Consider the following 25,577-nt stretch of genomic DNA (forward strand, 5'->3'; position numbering starts at 1 on the left):
AAATAATCAACTATCATAGAAGCCAAAAATAACTACATTCTCATTAATTAACTGCCTGAGGTATCTTTGCAATATTTACCTCTGTTACAGTTTTGGCTGTAATGTTTTCAACATCTCTTCATATAAGAACAACTTTCTAATATCAATTTCTGTAGCGAGAATAAAAAAAATAATTTAATCTTTTCTAAAGTGACAAATCAAAACATTGTTATTATTGATAACTAAGATGCATAAAATATGCAACTTTTTATTGTTTGTAACTCTGCTGTAAGTTTGCACCCTACATGTATGGGAATTTTAATAAATTATATTTTTCATGATTACAATACATTTTTAAAATGTAACTAGTTTTTATTTTGGATACACTGCATTATCAAATATTAATCCTGACTGCAGATGACTTACATTTTGACTAGGTGTTGATAAGTACTGAATTCTTCACTCACAATTAAACATGTCTCATGGTTGGAAGAATTTTCCAGAGATCAGCAAACCTAGTTTTTACTCCAGTATCCACATGTTTCTGCTTCCAAGAACCACAGAAGTAATTCATACACTGATGACTAGCAATAACTTAACTACACAAAAGTAACTGAAAAATCACATAAATATATTTCACTAAATCCAAACTAAATATCAGGCACTCAATTTTCCCCGAGTTGGATCTTATAGAAGTCTGAAGCATGATTAAAGAAAATACAGGTCAATGAGATCTACAGACATATATCTGAATAAAAAATCTAATATACTTGTAATTTATTTTATTTTTTAAAAAATTACTACCTAGCTCTGCTCACACAAAAGGTCTTGAAGTAATAATCAACTCAGTGGCAAGAAGCACCCCTAGTGCCCAGACTGTGGTTTCTAAATACCATTTCCACAAAAAAGAACCTGACAGCCTGGGAGAGATGGCTGATTCCAGATCTGGTGCAGTAAATTCCAACATAAACCTGGAATATTTTGTCATGCCAGAAAGTAAAGAAGCTGTCTGCATTCACTGGAGTCATGCCAAAAGATAATAGGAGCCAAGTTAAAGGGACTCCCACTGGCCAAATGCAAAATATTTTGTGCACAAAAAGTATAGTAACTATAATATATTAAAACTTATCAAATATATATTTTAATATATGAGGTCACAATGATATATTTTTTTCAAAAACGGACGGGTCCTATTTGAAAGTTGTTAGGGACACCAACCTTTAGTTCTGAAATTTGATAAAGAGGGGAAAATCAAGCATTAATCCTGCCACTCCTGTATTAACTATATTTCAGGGTAATCAAATAATCGACAAGGAAGGATTCTTTACAGAAGAATTCCACTCAGTAATTACAGAAAAAATGACTGGAGTAGAATATATTTTGTAGCTAATGAAATAACAGTTCTAGCCAATGGCCATCAGAGATTGTTAAAACCCTGTGGGGAATGATACATGAATCAGGCTACAATATCCGAAAGAAAGTGAAAGTGTTAGTTGCTCAGTCCTGTCACACTCTGCACCTCTATGGACTGTAGCCGGCCAAGCTCCTCTGTTCATGGGATTCTTCAGGCAAAAATACTGGAGTGGGTTGCCTTTCCCTTCTCCAAGGGTTCCTTCCAACCCAGGAATTGAACCTGGGTCTCCCATATAGAAGGCAGATTCTTTACTGTCTGAGCCACCAGGGATTGGTCAGTCACCAAGATTGGTCAGTCTTAATATTAACAAAAATAAATAAATAAAATACAATAAGGTAAAATAAAAAACACAGTGAAGAGAGAAGAGTGGGTCATATGTCTTTAATGTGATATAATGTTGAATACACAGCATAACCTACGAAATGTTCTTGACAAAAAATTGAACTTGACATGATCAATCATCTAGATTTAACTTCCAATTTACGGGAAATACACAGAGGATATATGAAAATGTCAAATGTTCCCACTGCAATATAATCACTAAACCTCAGAGTGTAGGATATTCTACGCACACAAGATCCAGTTTCTACAACAAATAAGTGTCATTTTAAAAGAAGAGAGAAAGAGAGGGAAAACTGCTACACCAAATGCAATATGCAGAATCCTGATTAAAATAAACCTATTTTTAAATGTTATGAATAATAAGAGAAAGCTGAATATTGAGAGTATATTGGATGATATTAAAGAAATATTTTCTTGACTGTAAAAAGTTTTAAAATAGAGTGTCTTCGTCTCTTAGAAATACGTATTGAAATATTTAGGAGTAAAGTGATATCGTGTCCAGCATTTACTTCAAAATAATTGAATTGGTAGGAGTAAGGCCTGGGAGAGAAATTATAAATGAAATAAAACTAACCATATGCTAATTATAGTTGAATCTGGGTGACAGGCATATTTAGATTTATTATATTATTTTCTCTAATTTCGTGTACATTCCAAACCTCTATAATAATTTTTTTTTTCAAAAAAACAGCTAAAGAAAAATAAACTTTCCAAGAGGTAAACTACAACTATAAAAAGGCATCTTTTCTCTTCTATTCTCAAAAAGAAATTTTACTTAGGCCTTCAAATCCTCAAGGAGAGAATCTGCACCAACAGCGATTTTCTTCTCTTTTTAATCCCTAAAGATTGCCTGTTTCGTCAAGTGTTCAAGGCCAACTCCTATATTCCTCTGAAAACACATGTCCACTTTACCACTGATACGTGACAAAGATGAAAACCCTGGGTTAGGGTATCCTGCCTCAGTTACGCATAGCCGGACAAAAACCTTTCTGCCCCCTAAAATTTAGTCATCACGTGGAACAGAATTTGATAGATTGACTCTTCACTATTATTTGAATGTCCTAGCTAACTTTAAAGTTAGCCTCAATAAATCATAAAAAGGTATTTATGTCGTAAGTTTGGTGCAGGTAATTTGAATGCTGCTGATGAGCTGTTGCTCTGCAGACTTTTCTCTAAAACAGCTAGAGGACTAGAAGTTCACACACGGTTCCCTTCCTTCCCCTGCCCCCACTTCCCTCTGCAGTCCTTGCTTAATGGAAACAATGCTCCAAGTTTCTACCCTTCCACGCTGATAAAGTATGGAATTAATTAGCATTACAGAACCTAGAAATCCATACAAGGGAATTTTGTTTGTTGACCATATCATGCGTTAGACAGTGCCACCTATTGGTGAAGTGTAACACCGTCAACCAGGACTACAGAATTTTGTGATACAGTCAAGCCTCCTTAACTCAGATACAATAGGGGAAAAAGCCAGACTGAACTGGGAGAAACTCATGGTAGGAAAAAATTACTTTAATATGCTTTAAAAAAATATGCTTTTATCACTTTCAAATAATGTAGGCAATCCGAGCTAGACTAGCAATGAGGGCTGCCAGATCCTTACAGAAAGTATTCCTGATGAGTGCTACAAATATTCAGCCTACACTATAGTGATATTGCCTTAAACTGCAATTAACTCTTTCTTAATCAGGGTTTTTAAAGATCTTAAAGTCACTTTATTTGAGTAGACATACATGATAAGCCTATCATGATGAATTTTTTAAAGTGAATTTTATTTTCTTACAGCGAGCCTAGGGAAATTCCCTAGGGGAAATCCTAAGTGGTTAGGACTCTGCACTTCCCACTTCCACTGCTGTGGCCCACGTTCAAGTCCTGTTCAAGGAGAACTAAGATCCCACTAGACGCACGGGGCACCCAAAAAATAAAATACTAATAAATTAAAGTGACTCTGAAAATTCACAAGTTTCAAACCTGTGAAATCTAAATAAAAAAAAAATCTAAACTCAAATTAGACAAAATATTAGGAAATTAAATTTGAACACTGTTAAGTATGGAAAGAGGGAACTTATACTTCTAAGTACTTCTTATCTCAGTCAAATGTAGACGGGAAGACTGAAACTTCCCATTAAGGGATCAGATTATAGGAACAAAAATAATAGAAATGTGAAAAGTAAAATCCCATTCAATTCTCTAAAATGTCCAACATGCCATGGATATGTCATCAACTAGACCCCTCATCAAGAGTTCTGACTTCATTCAGGAGGATGATTCATATAACTTATTCAAATAACTTATATAACAGATTTATTATATATTTCTGTTATGGTATAAATATATTTCTATGGTATAATATATATTTAAGTATTATCATATGTGCTGTGCGTGCTCAATTGCATCTGACTCTTTGTGACCCATTGGGCTGTAGCCCACCAGGCTCCTCTGTCCATGGAGATTCTCTAGGCTAGAATACTGGAGTGGATTGCCATGCCCTCCTCCAGGGTATCTTTCCAACCCAGGCATCGAACCCAGGTCTCTTGCATTGGAGGTGGATTCTTTACCGTCTGAGCCACCAGGGAAGCCCAGGAATACTGGAGTGGGTAGCTTATCCCTAATACAATATATAATATATATATATATAAAAAACAAAACAATTTTGTAAAATAATTTTAATAATGAAATTGATGGGAAAATCCGATTCAAGTGATATGTTTTATAAAGTCCACTTGAGGAAATACACCAATATATTGCTGAATGAGTAATACCTGAAACTTGAATATCTTTTGCACTCAGGCTGCTCCCTGATAAAATTTTCACCTTAAGATCACTCATTCACCTCCTTGCTTCTACTTGACTGCATTATACTGGGAGGTATGAGGCTTTCTCAGGCTTAGTTCTGAAATCATCTTACCCTGCATCTCCTGCTCAATGGTCTCTCTTCTTTAGAATCCTTCAAGACTCCCATCCCTTCAGTGATGCTGGGGGAGCCAGCTTTGACTTCAGCACAGCCTCAAAGAGCACTGACATTTTATTTTCTTTTGCTGCTCTCTCGTCTTCCTTCTCCTTCACCTTCTAATCAATGCTTGAGGGGTGCTTTGAGGAATCCCTTCTCAGGTTCTAAACTCCCTGGGTGCCAAGTTGCTGGATCACACAGCAGGGTAAAGGTAACAGGGACTGTGAACAGCCTTCCCAGCTCTGGAGGTAACAGGGACCATGACAGCCTTCCCAGCTTCCTCTGCATGGGAAGCAAGTATTCATGGCAGTAGACCTGGTAACTGCACCAATTTTGTGGCAAGAAATTCCAAGCTGCAAAAAACCAAGACCGAAAAGATTGGGTCTAAGAAATAAAAAAGGGGGGGACAAAGAAAACACAAACAAGGTCTCTGATGCATACTCTGCTAATCTTTCCAAAGGAAGGAAAACCTGTTAATGACAGACCAGGAAGGCAACCTTGCGGTTGACTTTTATTTTCTAGGGCTGCCCTGGTGGCTCAAACGGTAAAGAATTTGCCTGCAGTGCAGGAGACCGGGGTTTGATCCCTGGGTCAGGCAGATCCCCTGGAAAAGGGAATGGCAACCCAATCCACTATTCTTGCCTGGAAAATTCCATGGACAGAGAAGCCTGGCGGGCTACAGTCCATGGGGTCACAAAGAGTCAGACACAACTGATCAAAGCATGTTTAATGTGTTCCCACGTGGTGGGAAGGGGGTATGCCAAAATTAAACTCAAGAAAGGTTGGCCATCCTGTGAGAGTTAAAGAAACATGGGAAGAGTTCGGGGACAAAGGAACTACTAGAGGGATAAAGAAACAATTTTTTTAACTCACAACTGCTTTTTGATTTGTCCTTGTTTAACCCATGATTGTGGAGCAGAAGAATTCAGAATCTTTAAATAAATAAAACACAACAGTTGTGCTGAGTTTTTTGAGACACTCAGGGAGGTGACCTCGAGAGAGTTAACCAAGTAATAGAATCACTTGGAGGTAAATAGGTGACACTCACTGGAAAAGCCAAGGGAGAATTCTTAAAGGAAGCAGACTTGGGAAAAGTCAGGGCAAGGCTGAGGGTCCACAGATACAAACTAGTTGACCCTGAGAGAGTTTCATGAGCTGATCCAGAGCCTGAGGAGGAGAATCGTAGTGAATAGATTCAATGTTTTATTTAAACAGCAGGGCACCCATTCCCAAAGCTGAGAAGGCCCACGGCTACAGTCCTCTGTGTAGAAAGGCAGAAATAAATCAGTGGTTCTCAAAGTTTGGTCCCAGGACTAGCAGCACCAACATCCCTTGGGAGCTTGTTAGAAATGGAAATTCTCAGCCCCCACACCTACTCAGTGAATCAGAAATTCTGTTATTGCAACACAGCCACCTGTGTTTTAATAAGCCCTCAAGGTTATTCTGATACACACTGAGGTACGGGAGCCACTAGAAGAAACCATTAGACTAAATGATAGAAATGGTTCAAGAACTTTATTGCAGTTAAATATGGACTCGAGGAGTCTTTCCCTTCCTTATGCTCCTCCCTCATCCAAGCCCCTATCACCTCATGCCTGGGACCAAGAACAGCCAAACTCTGGTCCCAGCCTCCAGGCTCAGGCTCCTCCTTGAGTTTCTCGCAGTGTAGGTCGAGGGAGCCTTTTTAAGTCACAAATCCACTAGTGTGACTCCTCAGAATAACACCCTCCAGGAGCTTCCCACAGCATTCAGGATCAAGGCCAATTTGTGACCCAACTTCTGCTGTGGGAGCCACAGCACTCTCCCAAGCTGGAAGCTCCTTGGCCTTCCAGGCTCTAGCCAAGTTGGATTGCTTTTAGCTCCTCAGATCCAACTTCCAGGCCATTATAGATGTTGTTTCCAGTACTGGAGTGACTCTTCCTGTCTCTGCATCTCTTTGTCTCTGGGAGATGACTCCACGGAAAGAGAAGGAAACCCGAAGGGCTTAGAGTTGTGAAAGAGAGAAGTCAGGAGAAAGAGGAGGAAGCTGAGAAACGAAACCAAAGGAGTCCCAGCCCCAACTGTGAGCCCAGTGGCCTGGGGTCTCGACACCTGCCCTCCCCTTCAGTCTTCACCTTCTGCAGGTGTTCAGCCCATCCCTGACTTCACCTTTGGTACCCACCCCTCCAACCCCCCGCCTATCTGAACTGTCTGGGCTCCAAATACAACACATTCTCTGAAGATTAAACTCCTGATGGCTTTCAAGTGATCATTAGCTACCCGATGTTGCAGGGGTTCTCAAAGTGTGGTCCTCAGGCCAGCAGCATCAGCACCACCTGGAAACCATTTAGAAATGCGAAATACTGGGCTGGTGAACTTAGGGGATGGAAAATTCTAGGGCAGCGCTCATGCAATCTGCATTTTATAAAAATCCCCCAGACAACTTTTATGCACACTGAAACGTGAGGCTGACTATCTCAAGTAGTTGAGTTAGAGCCCATGCAGAGGGAACACCAGCTATCCTCCTGGGTCCATTGAGAGGCATTACAATTTAGGCCTCTGGGCGATAATACTCCTGCTTTTGCATAAACATCAAGGCTGTTTTCAAGGGATGACTAAAGATCAGCCAGGGGTCAGGCAGAGAGCAGCCCTTTGGAAGTTCTCAGGGCCCATGGATGCAACTGAAACTATTTGGTGGCATTTTGGGGGGCTCCAAAGAGCTTCAGTACCATAGTCCTTTATGTCTCAGCACAGAAAAGAATTCAGCAAGAGGCAAAGTGATAGACAAGAAGTAATTTATTAGAATAGGACACCTGTGAGCCTTACAAGTAGGTAGGCAAGAGGTGCCACCCTGAGAACTTAGTGGGTTACAGTTTTATAATCAAAGAAAAAGTGAGGAGAAGGAAAAGACTACTTTCTTCTCATTCTTGAGTAGATGTCACACTCCTCCTTCAGGTTGGGCCGAGGAGTTTTCTTGTCCCTACATGGTCAAGCCATGATTGTCATGGCACTATGGAAATATTATCTCAGGTCTTACCACAATAAGGGTCTTTACTTTGAAATGTCACCTTTCCATAAATTGTTTTTCATGTGTGCAGAGAACATGTCATAGGAATCATTAACTTACTGAGCGCCTCGGGCAGGCTGTGGGTCTCATGCCACCATTGTTTCATGATCTGGGGACATGTCTCACGCTTGTGCTGCATGGTTTTTTGCTAATCAAGCCTGCTTGGTATTGTGTTAAAGCAAATCTGTTTTCTTAAGTGATCATTAATTTACAGGGGTCTCCCTTTTTTTTTTTAAATTTACAATCCCCTAGTGGGATTAACTACCCACTCCAGTGTTCTTGCCTGGAGAATCCCAGGGACAGAGGAGCCTGGTGGGTTGCCGTCTCTGGGGTCGCACAGAGTCGGACAGGACTGAAGCGACTTAGCAGCAGCAGCAGCAGTGGGATTAACTATTTAATCACCTACTTTGTTCCTTTACTCTGTCCCTATCACAATTACAGGTAGTATTGACAATGATCATTATAGCAACACTAGCAGTAATAAGAAATAGTGAATACTATATATTAAACTCTTATAACATACTTTACTTCTATATATCCAACACATACAACCTTGGAAAATAAGAATTATTACACCCCTTTAATGGATTCAAAAACCCAGTCTCAAAGAGTTCGTGGGACTTGCCTAAAGACACCTCCTAGATATTGAAAAGCAGAGACATTACTTTGCCAACAAAGGTCCGTCTAGTCAAGGCTATGGTTTTTCCAGTGGTCATGTATGGATGTGAGAGTTGGACTGTGAAGAAGGCTGAGTGCCGAAGAATTGATGCTTTTGAACTGTGATGTTGGAGAAGACTCTTGAGAGTCCCTTGGACTGCAAGCAGATACAACCAGTCCATTCTGAAGGAGATCAGCCCTGGGATTTCTTTGGAAGGAATGATGCTGAAGCTGAAACTCCAGTACTTTGGCCACCTCATGCGAAGAGTTGACTCATTGGAAAAGACTCTGATGCTGGGAGGGATTGGGGGCAGGAGGAGAAGGGGACGACAGAGGATGAGATGGCTGGATGGCATCACCAACTCGATGGACATGAGTTTGGGTGAACTCCGGGAGTTGGTGATGGAGAGGGAGGCCTGGCGTGCTGTGATTCATGGGGTCGCAAAGAGTCGGACACGACTGAGCGACTGAACTGAACTGAACTGAGGAAGTGACAGGTCAAAGACTTAAATGTGGAAAGGTCTCGCTCTGAGTTGCTTGTTCTACTCTCTCTTACTTATTTCTACAGAGGTGCTGGGTGGTTAGTGAAAGAATCCTCCGTTCCCTGGGCCAGGTCCCTCTTCTAAATAAACACGGCAATATACTGAATTTCCTTCTGCTCCTCCTGCCTTTCTTTCAGCCTTGTTTTCTTTCGGTGTTCACTCTGAGGCTTCTTTTCTCCCCACTGACCAATGACTGTGATGCAGTTCGTGTTTTCTGTTGCCATGCAGAAGGCGGCAGAGAGTGATGCCGTGTGTGAGAGAAAGAGAAAGCCTTCCAGATGAAATGCCATGTGTAAATGGAAATTGTCATTATTATCAGATGAATAAATGGAGAAGAGGCACACTGGCTCAAACAGAACTGAAGGAAAAATTGGATGGTGAACAAAAGCATTATTAATTTAAGAAATTGCCTGAATTTGCCTCTGGCAGTTTCCTTTGTAAACACCGTTAACACCCTGGAATGCTTGAATTGTATTTAAATGCCTAGCTTAAATACAGAAAAAGAAAACAGAAACCTAGGCATTACTTTTAGGCATTCAGAAAACTGTTTGCTTTGAAAATCTTCCTGAGCAAAATAAAACTAGCATAGGAGACTTCCCAATTATGAGGGTCTGGTATTTCTGATGAAATTCTTTCATAGACTATAGAGTTGTTGACTTCTCCCCCATTCAACACCACATATAATTTATAGCTGACAGCTCTGTCACACTGCTGCTGTAAGACACGCTTGTATTTGTATTTCTCTATAATATGAACATGGTTCTTAGGGGTAAATGGCTGCAGCAAGGGATATCTTTAGGCAAAGGGTTATTTAAGTGATCAAGTCACAGATGAGTAACTCTGCAAATGAGCCTGGTAGAGTCAACTCCATAAGGAGAATAATTGCAGCTTTATGACCTCATTCAAAGGTGGAAAGTCCCTTACACAGGTACCGTGGTGGAAGGTATTCAGAGAAGGTGTGTTTTGACACCAGAATCAAATAAGTCATATTTCTCTGAAGGAAAATATACCTACGATTTTGGATGAGGTGAAAAGCCATCCCCTGCATCACCAGGTTCACAGGCTTTTTCGAATTATCTGGGGAAGTAAACATGGGCTTGTCAGTTCTCTGGAGCCTAGAAAACATTTGGAAGAAATTCTGACTCTCTGAGTTGGATGAGTAGCCGTATCCCAGGAACCCCGCCCCCTACTCCTACCCCAGGCCATTTGGAACCCAGAGATCAACTAGGCTTGGAATTATTGCTGCTGATTATCAGCTAACCAGCCCCAGGGGGAAAAACTGGTGATAACTAGCACCTCCATGCACCATGAGAGAGCCGAGGCTTGAATCCCTTGTCAAAGTATAGAATAACGACAATGACCAACGTCAATCAGGGTCTTACAGCGGAAGGGGTAAGAACTTTATAGTCTTTATGTATACTGTATGATTTCATCCTCTTAAAAACCTTATTAAGTAATTTAATTATATTATTTCCATTTCATGAATGAGGAAACTGAAGCACGGAGGTTATGTCATTTGCCCAAGGTAAGTAAGAAAGCAGCAGAAACAAGATTCAAGCTCAGACTGGCACTAGAGTCCAGGTTCCTAAACACTCATAGGAATTAGCACGAGCCATAGGAAGATGGCGGACATTCAAGTTCAGCACTATGGAAGAGAATGCCAGCTTAGTCACAAAGGGCAGGCATGGCCCTGAGCAAGTGAATTCACTGTATTCCTCACTCGTCAAATGGATAAAATTCTGAACTAGCAGATGACTGTGAAGAAGTTTCTCAGCACTGAGTGGACCCTCAACAGTGAACAGTTTCTTAAGGTACATCTTAAACTCACTGACCAGTTCTGGCTATGACCCAGCAATGGAATGGTATTTATCAACTCCAGACTACTCTAACTAAAGATCTGAGAGTCACAAGCTGAGTGGGATGACTGCAAACTGTAAAGAAAAAGAATCACAAACCCGTACACACACAAACTCACACACACAGACCAGATTCTTATAGAACTCAAAAGACAGAAAACACTTCCTTCTCTATTCAGATCATATCACATTTAACAGCTACCTGGCAGAACATCTACTTCTGCTTTATTGACTATGCCAAAGCCTTTGACTGTGTGGATCACAACAAACTGGAAAATTCTGAAAGAGATGGGAATACCAGACCTCCTGACCTGCCTCCTGAGAAATCTGTATTCAGGTCAAGAAGCAACAGTTAGAACTGGACATGGAACAACAGACTGGTTCCGAATCAGGAAAGGAGTATGTCAAGGTGGTATATTGTCACCCTGCATATTGAACTTATATGTAGAGCACATCATGCAAAATGCAGGGCTGGATGAAGCACAAGCTGGAATCAAGATAGCTGGGAGAAATATCAATAACCTCATATATGCAGATGACACCACCCTTATGGCAGAAAGCAAAGAAGAACTGAAGAGCCTCTTGAAAGTGAAAGAGGAGAGTGAAAAAATTGGCTTAAAGCTCAACATTCAGAAAACTAAGATCATGGCATCTGGTCCCATCAGTTCATGGCAAATAGATGGGGAAACAGTGGAAACAGTGAGATACTGTTTATATTTTATGTTTTGGGGCTCCAAAATCACTGCAGATGGTGATTGCAGCCATGAAATTAAATGACGCTTACTCCTTGGAAGAAAAGCTATGATAAACCTAGGTAGCATATTAAAAAGCAGAGACATTACTTTGTCAACAAAGGTCCATCTAATCAAAGCCATGGTTTTTCCAGTAGTCATGTATGGATGTGAGAGTTGGACTATAAAGAAAGCTGAGCACTTAAGAATTGATGCTTTTGAACTGTGGTGTTGGAGAAGACTCTTGAGAGTCCCTTGGACTGCAAAGAGATCAAACCAGTCAATGCTAAAGAAATCAGTCCTGAATATTCATTGGAAGGACTGATGCTGAAGCTGAAACTCCAATACTTTGGCCACCTAATGTGAAGAACTGACTCATTGGAAAAGACCATGATGCTGGGAAAGACTGAAGGCAGGAAGAGAAGGGGACAACAGAGGATGAGATGGCTGGATGGCATCACCAACTCGATGGACATAAATTTGGGCAAGCTCCAGGAGGCCATGATGGACAGGGAAGCCTGGCGTCCTGCAGTCCATGGGATACATCAGACACGATTGAGTGACTGAACTGAACTGGCAGAGTTGACTGAGGATGGAAATTTAACTCTGAATCTAATTTTTATTTGCTTAGTCTCTAAGTCGTGTCTGAATCTTTTGCAACCACATGGACTATAGCCCTCCAGGTTCCTCTGTCCTTGAGATTTCTCAGGCAAGAATACTGGAGTGGGTTGCCATTTCCTTCTCTAGAGGATCTTCCTAACTCAGGGATCAAACCTGGGTCTCCTGCATTGTAGGCAGATTCTTTACCATCTGCGCCACCAAGGAAGCCCACAAATATTTGGTAAGTGTCAAAAATGTACATTTTGATTGGCAGTACTACACATACAGTAAGTATCCTACATGGGAACAAGTTCTGTTCTGAGAGTTTGTTCTTAAGTCCAACAAAGTTAGTCTAGATACCCAACTAACATAATGGGCTAAATAGTACTGTTTATGATACTTTTCACACAAATAATACATAAAAACACAAAAAATAAAGAAAACAATTTTAACCTTACAGTACAGTACAACAGCTGGCATACAGGTGGACAAGCAAGAAGAGTTACTGACTGGAGGAGGGTGAGGAGACGGGACGATGGTAGATCTGAACAGCAATAGGAGACAGGGCAAGCGGCAATTTCACTCACACCTAATGCTGATGAAATGCACGCTCACATCTTCAAAAGTTTGAAACTTGAAGGCTCATAGATAGGGGACTTACTGTATTTTGCTTTAAATATGTCACTTTATATACACAGATATATAAAGTACAGTGGTATAGTGTGTGTGTGTGTGTTTCTCCCTATGATGATTTTGTAGCAAACTGACCTCACTGCTACAGGTCACTTTAAATCTTTCCCTTGACTGGAATGATTCAAAACCAGCAACAATTGATTCCTAAAACGTAAGTTGTATTTTTCTGGGATTATCAAGATGAGATTTGTGCTTCCCTTTTCCCAGGAATACATTAATAACAATTTTTCAAACACAGCTAATGACCCTGCTGGTCCTCCTATTGTTTTACCATGAGCCTCCCTGGGACACAACTAGAACAGGGCCGCCCACAATGCCCACATCAGGCCCACCAGTGAGGCTCTGAGGGCGAGTGGCCTTTCCGGCCCTGACTTCTCTGCATTTCTTCCTGTTACTTCCTGATATGCTTGCAGACTTCCAGTGTCCCCTACTTTCTCCTGCTTCATCTTTATTTAAACTGTTTCAGGGAATGATCCATTAACATTACCTTCCCCAGGTGGACTGATTCCAGCAGCAATTCACCATGGCTGATAAGGAGGAGGATAATCATAATGATGAGAGTAACAGATTTACGGGTATTATTTTGTGTTTGTCTATGCAAAGAAACAGAGGAAAACAACAGAATGGGAAAGACTAGAGATCTCATCAAGAAAATTAGCGATACCAAGGGAAGATTTCATGCAAAGATGGGCTCAATAAAGGACAGAAATGGTATGGACCTAACAGAAGCAGAAGATATTAAGAAAGGACGGCAAGAATACACAGAAGAACTGTACAAAAAAGATCTTCATGACCCAGATAATCACGATGGTGTGATCACTGACCTAGAACCAGACATCCTGAAATGTAAAGTCAAGTGGGCCTTAGAAAGCATCACTATGAACAAAGCTAGTGGAGGTGATGGATTTCCAGTTGAGCTATTCCAAATCCTGAAAGATGATGCTGTGAAAGTGCTGCACTCAATATGCCAGCGAATTTGGAAAACTCAGCAGTGGCCACAGGACTGGAAAAGGTCAGTTTTCATTCCAATCCCAAAGAAAGGCAATGCCAAAGAATGCTCAAACTACTGCACAATTGCACTCATCTCACACGCTAGTAAAGTAATGCTCAAAATTCTCCAAGCCAGGCTTCAGCAATATGTGAACCGTGAACTTTCTGATGTTCAAGCTGGTTTTAGAAAAGGCAGAGGAACCAGAGATCAAATTGCCAACATCCGCTGGATCATCAAAAAAGCAAGAGAGTTCCAGAAAAACATATATTTCTGCTTTATTGACTATGCCAAAGCCTTTGTCTGTGTGGATCACAATCAACTGTGGAAAATTCTGAAAGAGATGGGAATACCAGACCACCTGACCTGCCTCTTGAGAAATCTGCATGCAGGTCAGGAAGCAACAGTTAGAACTGGACATGGAACAACAGACTGGATCCAAATAGGAAAAGGAGTACGTCAAGGCTGTATATTGACACCCTGTTTATTTAACTTATATGCAGAGTACATCATGAGAAACGCTGGACTGGAAGAAACACAAACTGGAATCAAGATTGCCGGGAGAAATATCAATAACCTCAGATATGCGGATGACACCACCCTTATGACAGAAAGTGAAGAGGAACTAAAAAGCCTCTTGATGAAAGTGAAAGAGGAGAGTGAAAAAGTTGGCTTAAAGCTCAACATTCAGAAAACGAAGATCATGGCATCCGGTCCCATCACTTCATGGGAAATAGAAGGGGAAACAGTGGAAACAGTGTCAGACTTTATTTTTGGGGGCTCCAAAATCATTGCAGATGGTGACTGCAGCCATGAAATTAAAAGACGCTTACTCCTTGGAAGGAAAGTTATGACCAACCTAGATAGCATATTGAGAAGCAGAGACATTACTTTGCCAACAAAGGTTTGTCTAGTCAAGGCTATGGTTTTTCTTGTGGTCATGTATGGATGTGAGAGTTGGACTGTGAAGAAGGCTGAGCGCCAAAGAATTGATGCTTTTGAACTGTGGTGTTGGAGAAGACTCTTGAGAGTCCCTTGGACTGCAAGGAGATCCAACCAGTCCATTCCGAAGGAGATCAACCCTGGGATTTCTTTGGAAGGAATGATGCTAAAGCTGAAACTCCAGTACTTTGGCCATCTCATGGGAAGAGTTGACTCATTGGAAAAGACTCTGATGCTGGGAGGGATTGGGGGCAGGAGGAGAAGGGGCCAACAGAGGATGAGATGGCTGGATGGCATCACTGACTCGATGGATGTGAGTCTGAGTGAACTCCGGGAGTTGGTGATGGACAGGGAGGCCTGGCGTGCTGTGATTCATGGGGTCGCAAAGAGTCAGACACGACTGAGCGACTGATCTGATCTGATCTGATGCCCAGTTTTTCCTTGTACCTTTTTTTTTTTTTTAATTTTTTGACCACACCATGTGCCATGTGGGATGTTAGTTCCCTGACCAGGGAGAGAACTTGTGCCCTCTGCCTTGGAAGGACCAAGTCTTAACCTCTTCCACCAGCAAAGTCCCTCCCTCTACCTGAATCTATCCAGACTGTTCTCTCTACCTACTGAAGATTTATACTGAAAGACTGAATACTACATACAACTTCCTATTCTTGGGTCTTTCAAAAGCAGGAACTCTTTCGGGTGGATTTGCAAGATAAAATGCCAGGTGCTTGGTTAAATTAAAAAATTGCAGATGAGTAACAGTTTTTTAGTGTAATTGTGTCCTGAGCATTGCAGGGAATATACTTAGATTAAAAATTTATGCATTGCGTATCTGAAATTCACAGTTATCTGCATAACTTGTATTGTTTTTGTCTTGGCTAAATCTGGTTACCCTACCACAGGGTGAAGGCAGAGAGACTTTGCAAACATGTCCAAGGCAGATTCTGAGGGGCCCTCATGGAACTGGGCCTGAACTCATGTCTCATGCAATCAAGTGGGTGCAGGAGCTCAGTGGAGAAGGGCTAAGTTGTACCACAAGAGGCTGTACCTTTGGCCTCAGGGCACATTCCAGAGACCCCAGCCCAAGCAGGGGACAGTCCCTTAACATCAAGAGATGCCCACAGGCCCTTAACATCAAGTAGCCGAAGTGCTCAGACAATTCGTTTCTTCTCTGTTAGGCCCTAAGAACTGAGATGGGAGTGGTCTAATAATAACTGAGAGCAGATTTTCTGCCAGACAGCATGAAGGAGACTTTAGGGTATAGTTAACCAAATCTAAAGGAAATGATGTGACATTTTTAATGTCCAGTTTTGTGAAAAGACTTCATAAATGCAAAATAGTCATCATTATTGCTAAGCGTTAAGGACTCTGTGACATACACCACGTTAAGTGCTTATGACAGAATCATTATGGAACAAAAGAAGGGGTCCTTTGTTAATGGAGTTCAGGCCTTGGGGAGCATGTGAGTGAGATCGCAGGAGAGGGGAACAGCGGACATGAAGTAGTGACCCTGCACCCACTGATTGGCCTGGCTCCAGTCCCTAAAACGAATTCCAGCCTGAAGGAAAAATTAGCTCAGGAAGTTGCTTCACTGAATAGACAAGGTATTTGTTTCTGGAACCAGCCATATGTCAACCTCTCTTGCCCTTTCTGTCAAAAGGCAAAACAGGGTTAGTTCTGAAGTGAACATTTAACTTCCTCACTTCAGACATAAGTTTGAGACTCAAGACTCAGTTCGTGAGGCCTTTCATGTTACCAGGTTAAGTTCTAGAATTCCTTAAGAAACAACCTGGATTATCTTTGGGCCAAAGTTTCAGTAAAACATTGTATTGTACTATACAATTAATATCCACTTGAAAGAGTGACAACTTTCTTTTCAATTGACACATTATCGTGTCCCTAGGCTGAGCAATCTGTTCATCTAGGACTTGGTGTTCTTCTTCCAGGCATATGAAGCAAATAGCCATTGGCCTCATTTGGAAACAGTTTATGCACTCTCCAGCCCAGCCATCCAACACACACAGCTTAGTATGAAGATCTGAAATGGCTTTGCTTTTACCACATGCTGAAAAATAAATCACAGTTATCCAATACCTGGCATCTGGTTTTCCACTCCAGAGTCATCTTCAACGGATCACAAAAAATCATCATTGTCATCACCATCTGGGCTTCCCTGGTAGCTCAGCTGGTAAAGAATCCACTTGCAATGCAGGAGACCCTGGTTCAATTCCTGGGTCAGGAAGATCCCCTGAAGAAGGGATAAGCTATCCACTCCAGTATTTCTGGGCTTCCCTGGTGGCTCAGAGGGTAAAGAATCTGCCTGCAATGCAGGAGACCTGGGTTCGATCCCTGGGTTGGGAACATCCCCTGGAGGAGGGCATGGCAACACACTCCAGTATTCTTGCCTGGAGAATCCCATGGACAGAGGAGGCTGGTGGGCTACAGTCCATAGGGTCGCAAAGAGTTGAACATGACTGAGCGACTAAGCACAGCACAGCACATCACCACCTTGCTCAAAAATGACTAGCGTTATAAATGTCCAGTCCCATGACTTCATGGAAAATAGATGGGGAAACAATGGAAACAGTGACAGACTTTATTTTCTTGGGTTCCAAAATCATTGCAGATGGTGACTGCAACCATGAAATTAAAAGACACTTGCTCCTTGGAAGAAAAGCTAAGACTAACCTAGACAGCATATTAAAAAGCAGACACATTACTTTGCCAACAAAGGTCCTTCTAGTCAAAACTATGACTTTTTTTCCAGTAATCATGTATAGATGTGAGAGTTGGACCATAAAGAAAGCTGAGTGCTGAAGAATTGATGCTTTTGAACTGCAGTGTTCGAGAAGATTCTTCAGAGTCCCTTGGACTGCAAGGAGATCCAACCAGTCGATCCTAAAGGAAATCAGTCCTGAATATTCATTGGAAGGACTGATGTTGAAGATGAAGCTCCAACACTTTGCCCACCCAATCCGAAGAGCTGACTCATTGGAAAAGACTCTGATGTGGGAGAGATTGAAGGCAGGGGGAGAAGAGGACGATAGAGGATGAGATGGTTGGATGGCATCACTCACTTGATGGACATGAATCCGAGCAAGCTCTAGGATTTGGTGATGGACAGGGAAGCCTGGTGTGCTACAGGCCGTGGGACAGCAAAGTATCAGACACGACTGAGCAACTGAACTGATAATAAGAAGACTCCTAAAGGAGGCAGGACACAAAAAGAAGTTCCCTGAACAGAGCCTCAGCAATTCTGTTTTGAAGATGTGTTAACCATTTAACCTGGGAGATAAACTCAGTATCAAAATTAACTGGAAGTGAGTTCTTTTAAGGAAAGTTTTGTTTTATAGGAATCATTGCCAAGTCCATACTCTCTGATGCAGAAATCTGATACTGCAAATAGTTCAACAAGAGATTGGTCTTGAATACTTCAATGTTGAAGACAAGGAGTTACTGACATCAATTTAAGAATTTTACACAGAGGGAGCTCCTGACACTGAACAATGAAGGCAGAGATGCTGGTTTCTTTGTGAAGAAATTAGGAGATGTATCTATGTCTATAAAACCCCTAATCCCATGCAGATTCTGCAACTTTTACCATTTAAACATTTCTACCACTCAATAAATTGCAGTAAGTTAAAGGCAAATTTTCCTTTGGTAGAAATAACTCAGACCCAGACCTTTCTCCACCTGGATGTCTCACAGATTCTTTGAGATAAAAAAAAAAAAACTTTATTTCTCTATGGCTTCAAAAAAATGCATTCATTATGAGGCTAGGTTTCTCTCTGTTGGAAACTGGAGTTACAAACATGGAGGCAAGAAAGACTAGAATGCATCACAATCAGTATGAACTCAGCGTTTTTTAAATACAGAGAGACAAATAAGAGAAAAAAATATATCTGATTTCTGTTCACCAAAGGAATCAAAAACAATAACACCCCCATATTAATGAATATACCCAGACTTTGGTGATCCAGTGCTGTTTGGATAAAAGGCAGATTCCAGGGCTGCGGCTGAGAAAGTACAAAATAATCTCAGAGGGGTGTACTGCTCCAAAAAGTTTAAGAGTTCAGAGAAATGACAGAAACTATCCAAAGGACACAGGAACCATTTTGAAGGGACTCCCACAGGTAAAATGAGGGACAATTTAAGCATCAAAATAAATAGAGTAGTGGATAATAGCTTATTTAAATCTATGAGCCCATACAAGTATAAATTTAAATGAAAATACAGATGGGGAGCCAGAAAAGATCTCCCTTACAGTAATATAGATACAGCAGTATAAATACTGCAGCCATGGAAGAGAAAATCATCCATGGATGCTCAAACCATCAGATGAAAGTTCAATAAGGAAGATAAAATTCACACAGACTCACAGTATCTCCCCACAAAATTCTTGTTAATTACAAAGGGGAAAATTCATAATTTTACACTGACAAAGTCTGGAGGATACCAGATTATGTTATCAATGCTACAATCACCAACATGGAGACAAATCTACATCTTGTGTCTCCTCCTAACAGGCACTAAGGAGGCTACCACCTAACTTCAGTCTTGCCAAAAATAATGTATAACCTGAACCCAATTGTCACAAAACAATAGATAAATCCAAATTGAGGGGCACTCCACAAAACAAATGGCTTGTACCCTTCAAAATGCCAGGAACAAGAACAAAGAAGAGAGTTAAAAAAAAAACTGTTTAAAATGAGAGGATAATTACAGAGACACCTAAGTGCAATGTATAAATCAGGACTCAATCCTGCACTGGGAGTAAAATATAACATATGAAGAATGATTGAGACAACTCACAGAAGCTGATTATAGACTGTCGATTAGATGACCACAATATATCAATAGTACATAAGTTTGATGTTTGATTATTTCACTGTGGTTATGTAAGAACCCATCCTTTTTCAAGGGAAATATACACTGGTGCTTAGGAGTAAAGAACCAAAATGTCCCCAACTTACTTTCTTTTAAAAAAATTTTTTTTTAATTTATTTATTTTAATTAGAGGCTAATTACTTTACAATATTGTATTGGTTTTGCCATACATCAACATGAATCCGCCACGGGTATACACGTGTTCCCAATCCTGAACCCCCTCCCACCTCCCTCCCATATCATCCCTCTGGGTCATCCCAGTGCACCAGCCCCAAGCATCCTGTATCCTGCATCGAACCTGGACTGGCTATTCATTTCTTATATGATATTATACATGTTTCAATGCCATTCTCCCAAATCATACCCCCCCTCCCTCTCCCACAGAGTCCAAAAGACTGTTCTATACATGTGTGTCTCTTTTGCTGTCTCTCATACAGGGTTATTGTTACCATCTTTCTAAATTCCATATATATGTGTTAGTATACTGTATTGGTGTTTTTCTTTCTGGCTTACTTCACTCTGTATAATCGGCTCCAGTTTCATCCACTTCATTAGAACTGATTCAAATGTATTATTTTTAATGGCTGAGTAATACTCCATTGTGTATATGTACCATAGCTTTCTTATCCATTCATCTGCTGATGGACATCTAGGTTGCTTCCATGTCCTGGCTATTATAAACAGTGCTGCGATGAACATTGGGGTACACGTGTCTCTTTCAATTCTGGTTTCCTCTGTGTGTATGCCCAGCAGTGGGATTGCTGGGTCGTATGGCAGAAAGACAGAAGTATAGATCAGTGGAACAAAATAGAAAGCCCAGAGATAAACTCACGCATCTATGGACATCTTATCTTTGACAAAGGAGGCAAAAATATACAATGGAGAAAAGACAATCTCTTTAACAAGTGGTGCTGGGAAAACTGGTCAACCACTTGTAAAAGAATGAAACTGGAACACTTTCTAAATAAACTCAAAATGGATTAAAGATCTAAACATAAGACCAGAAACTATAAAACTCTTAGAGGAGAACATAGGCAAAACCCAACTTACTTTCAATTCATTCAGAAAAAATCGATTAGTGCGTGCATGTGTGTGTGTGAGAGAGAGGGACAGAGAGAACAAGAGTAGCTGGGGCAAGATGTAAATATTGGTGGACTTGGATAAGCATAAGGTGATTTCTATTATTATTCTTGCAACTTTGCTCAGTTTAAAGGTATAGTAAAATAATAATTTACAAAAACCTATCCATTTGTGTGTGTGTGTGCTTTTATAAGGACTTTCGAACTGTGGTGCTGGAGAAGACTCCTAAGAGTATCTTGGACAGCAAGGAGCTCAAACCAGTCAATCTCAAGGGAAATCAACCCTGAATTCTCATTGGAAGGACTGACGCTGAAGTTGAAACTCCAGTACTTAGGTCATATGACGTAAACAGCTGACTCATTGGAAAAGTCCCTGGATGCTGGGAAAGATTGAGGGCAGAAGAAGAGGGCTTCAGAGGATGAGATGGCTGGATGGCATCACCAACGCAATGGACGTGAACTTGGGCAAACTCCAGGAGATGGTGAAGGACAGAGAGGTCTGGCTTACTGCAGTCCATGGAGTCACAAAGAGTCAGACACAGTGCATGACTGAACAACAATAGCATCCATTTTTTTAAGACCCACCTGAATCCTAAAATCTTCCATGAAAACTTCTCTTCCCACTACAGAATGATATCAAAGATCATAGAGTTTTATGACTTCCTCATAGAGAAATCCTATAGGATTTCTCATCTATAGGATGAGAGTGTGCTTTATTGAGTTGTTGTTGTTTTTGTTTCACGACACTGCAGGAGTTACTTTTTGAGAATAACAGGATTTTTTTGCTTGTTTTGTTTGGGGGTTTGTGCTGTTTTTATTTTATTTCACTTATTATTTTGGCCACACCATGAAGCAAGTGGGATCTTAGTTCTCTGACCAGGAATCAAACCTGTATCCCCTGCACTGGAAGTCTCAACTGACTGATCACCAGGGAAGTTCCTGTTTTATTCAATTCTGCACAGCACTAGCAAACTTCTCTTGTTCAACTATATTCGTTATTTTCTATCTCCTTCACCACACTCCAAGTTCCTTGAGGGCTGAGATTCGAGGTGAGGTATAGGGGACTCATTAAATATTTACTGAATAGTTGAGGTATAAGTGGCTTAATTTTTGGAAGTCAACAGCTCTTGCTAGTTTCTATAACTATCTTCAGATAATCTGCTGTACACCCACTTGGGGTGCATATAAGCTACACAGACCCACCTGGACTGTAATGAATCTTTGGGGGACAGTTTCTGAATATCAAATTTATAAAAAGTGTCTTCAAGCAATTTTAACATGCATTAACTTTTAGAATCAGAGATCAAGCAGAGTGAAGCCATTTCTCATTATTCACATCCCATCGTTTCTCCCTTTTCCATATTTCCCCTAGTATAAAAATCTTCAAACTGACACTTGCTGAGATTCTGGAGCTTCTATTCAATTTACACTCTCCCTATTAAAGTGTGGCCTTTGCTGATTTGGCTCCAAGATAGCTTCCAAATAGTACCTTTAAAGAACTCTGAAAGCCTCAGTGCCTGTCTAAAATGTGAGGCTCATCAGTGCCAAAGCCAAATTATATAATATATGTGGGAGGAAATGCAAAGGAAATACATTTGACCATAACCAAAGTCTTACTGAAAAAATAACAAAAAGACAGCATGTAGGATTAAAATACAAAAAAAGAAAAATTTGCTTTCCAGCTTTATTTCTACCAGAAAAGAAACAATGACTTTGGGTTAAGCCAACTGTTACATATAATTACATATCCCTTGAAGTATTACTGGTGCCATCAAGTTTTTAAAAGGGTGGGGCTTCGAGGACACTTGAAGTTGCATCAAATTTCACTGCAGATTCTAATAAGGTGATATTTTTGGCCTATGAATAGAAGGTAGTAGGTTAATACAGCCTGTATATAAGCTATTAATAACCTCTTTGCAATCAATGTGATCTAGATGAATGGTAAAAATAAGGCATTCACTTCTCTTCCTATCTCTTAAATGTCATGCCTTTATCACCATATTTAAGGTTTATGAAATGAAAAGACACATGAAAAAAATCAATGGACAGCCTCTTGAATGTGTGACATAAATTATCCTTGAGCTAAATAATTTACTAGTTTATAAAGCCAAGGGAGATAAAGATTCCAATGTAAGTGAAATAAACTGTATGCGTATTTAAATAATTCATATTTTAATTAAAATTGCCTATGGAACACTGGGATATTCCAAAACCATTTTGACCAATACCTACTTTCATCAGCTTAAAAAAAAGCAAGAAAGAAAAAGAGTTATCAGACATAACTTTGCAGGGCTTTTGAAGGTCCCCAAACCGTGGAAACGTAGGTCATGTGCTTTCACCCTGGGCCCGGTGCTATAATTAGCTTGGTGTCAAGAGGAGGAAATACACACTGAACAGCAGGTACACAGTGGGTTTTGCTGCATGAAGCATAATGAGGATTTCAGAGGCAACACACTAATACTTGTTTTATTACCGTAGTCAATTGTCCGTGCATCTTAGGATTCATGTTGTGTGCATTGGCTAAGTCATGTTTCTTTCATTAGCTGAAGCAATTAATGTACATTCAGCCTTTTAAGTACTATCTCTTTCTGCTTTCTCCTTGTGTAATTCAGTTTGCAATGATTAAAATAATTTTTCAATGGCAATGTCACAGCTTAATGAAAAAATATACAGCACTAATGTAAGAAGCATTTGTAAACATTTTTAGGAGGATATTGTTTGTTGTAACACAGCACTGTAGCAGATGGCTATAAAAAGCAGCTCAAACTCAAAACTAGCAGACAGGCCAACCTCAGGGGATTGGGGTAAATGGGTGGAAGGAGGAGAAACTTGGGTCTTTTGAAAGAGAATTTAATACTTCGTCAGAAATAGCTTTCACTCTCTCCTTTGTTTCATATGGTTCAGGACCAAAGATGGGGTACTATTTACAATGAATGACTCAGTCTTGTTCAACATTCTAAATGCAGTAGGAGATAGAGGGACCCCTGGGCTGGACAACTGGTGTATGTCAAGTGGAGTAAAACTGAAGCTTTGTTCTCACCCAGACACTCCAAGGACAAAGCTAGTGGCAGAAGCTGAGCTCTGCTAAAGTAGAGATAAGTGGACCACTCCTGAGGTCCAGGAAAATGTCCCTGTCTACACATGATCAGGAAGACTTCTAGGGACTCAAAAAGGGAGGGGCCCCACCCCATAAGAAGTGTGGACACACAGCCAGAGGCTTCTTCCCTGGGCGCTATCTTAGCAAAAAGATGTGTACACGGGGAGGGGAGGGTCCTAGATCAGGTCAGATGTGGGAAAAGAAATAAGATCATTGGCCAAAGGCGAATGAAGACCTGGAACTGTCCTAAATAAATGATTGAAGTCACCTTTTGACTGCACTCCTCCTCATTAGAGAGGACACCCACAACTTTTCTCTACAGGTATGTAGCTCTGCCTTGCTTCTGGCTTAAATAAACTGTTTCCCTGTGTTCTCTCCCACATGTTGTGCTATGTCTCTAATAATAAACTTTGTACCTAATTTCACACTTTTTTGGCTCTCTGAAACATTCTTGCTTTCAAACAGGGAGGGGAAGTGCCGGTGGCAAGAACCAGGGCAACTTTGCTTCTAGCCTCCAGCATCTGGTGAACTGGCAGCTAGGAGTCCTGATTTTCATCCAAGCTACCCAGGTTCAATTCCTGGGCAGGAAACTAAGATCTCTCTCCAGGGCGGCTCATAACTACTGGGCAAGTACCTTGTGCCAGGGACCAGGCTCAGTCTTTTACATACAACTCCTCCTTCAATAGAAACTGTGAGGAACTGACACACAGAGGGATGAAATGACTTTCCTAAGAGTCTCACTGCTAGTTAGCCATAGAGCTGGGATCCATCCCACACCCCATTCCCTTTTACTACCTGATGGGGAAGGCAATGGCACCCCACTCCAGTACTCTTGCCTGGAAAATCCCATGGATGGAGGAGCCTGGTAGGCTGCAGTCCATGGAGTCGCAAAGAGTTGGACACAACTGAGCAACTTCACTTTGACTTTTCACTTTCATGCATTGGAGAAGGAAATGGCAACCCACTCCAATATTCTTGCCTAGAGAATCCCAGGGATGGGGAGCCTGGTGGGCTGCCATCTATGGGGTCACACAGAGTCGGACACGACCGAAGCAACTTAGCAGCAACAGCAGCAGAGTGGTTAAGGAGCCAGGCTGGGTGGGTTTATGCCTCTGCTTCCCTGCATATTAGCTATGGGACTTTGAGCAAGTTACTTAACCTGAGTTTCAGTGTGTTGTTTATAAAAATTGACATAGTAATAGAAACCTAGCTAGTAGCATTGAAGTGAAGATTAAATCAGTTAATATGTGCCAGGTGCTCAGAAGCATGCCTGGCATGTGGCAAGCACTCACCAAGTATCTGTGGCGTAACTGTTCCTAGGCTCTACTGCCCAGCCTGTGTTGTCTGTTCCTCTGTTTCAGGACTAATTGATTCTTTGTTTTAAGCAAGACATTATCCTCTTATGATGCCTTAAATGAACATGTGTGTAAATGGTCTTAGAGATGATTATTTCACACTTGTTACATGTGGTCATCAGAATACAGATTTAATCAACTTTCTGAACATCCTTCCTAATTTAACAAGTGATTATCCTTTTTAGTGCACATGGGCAATCATTTCAATAGATATATTTTTAAATTATTTTTCACTTCCGTGGGCATGATGTGCTAATTCAATCTTTAGCAGTTAGACACATGTGATTAGATGCAGTAGCTCAGATATTGAGAACACTCTGTGGTATTTCCTTTAGATCTCCAGTCAGCACTGAACAGAAAAAAAGCCAGTCCTGGTCTATGATGACTGCCTACATTCCTTACTCTGGCTAGCTGCTTCC

At 40.9% G+C, this 25,577-nt stretch overlaps 1 long non-coding RNA gene across 1 annotated transcript in view; it reads left to right on the forward strand.

Annotated features, from left to right (window-relative positions):
* LOC147343067 (uncharacterized) overlaps positions 1-24,231 on the forward strand; it is a 65,953-nt gene extending 41,722 nt beyond the window's left edge. The window contains exon 2 of the long non-coding RNA XR_015156960.1: positions 20,902-24,231. This is a non-coding gene — a long non-coding RNA (uncharacterized LOC147343067). The remainder of the gene's footprint in view (positions 1-20,901) is intronic.
* The last annotated feature ends 1,346 nt before the right edge of the window (positions 24,232-25,577 follow it).

This window comes from Bos grunniens, chromosome 28 (genome assembly GCF_055505025.1).
Source record: "Bos grunniens cultivar Pamir isolate PY7600 chromosome 28, Bosgru_T2T1.0, whole genome shotgun sequence".
Taxonomy (NCBI): Eukaryota; Metazoa; Chordata; class Mammalia; order Artiodactyla; family Bovidae; genus Bos; species Bos grunniens.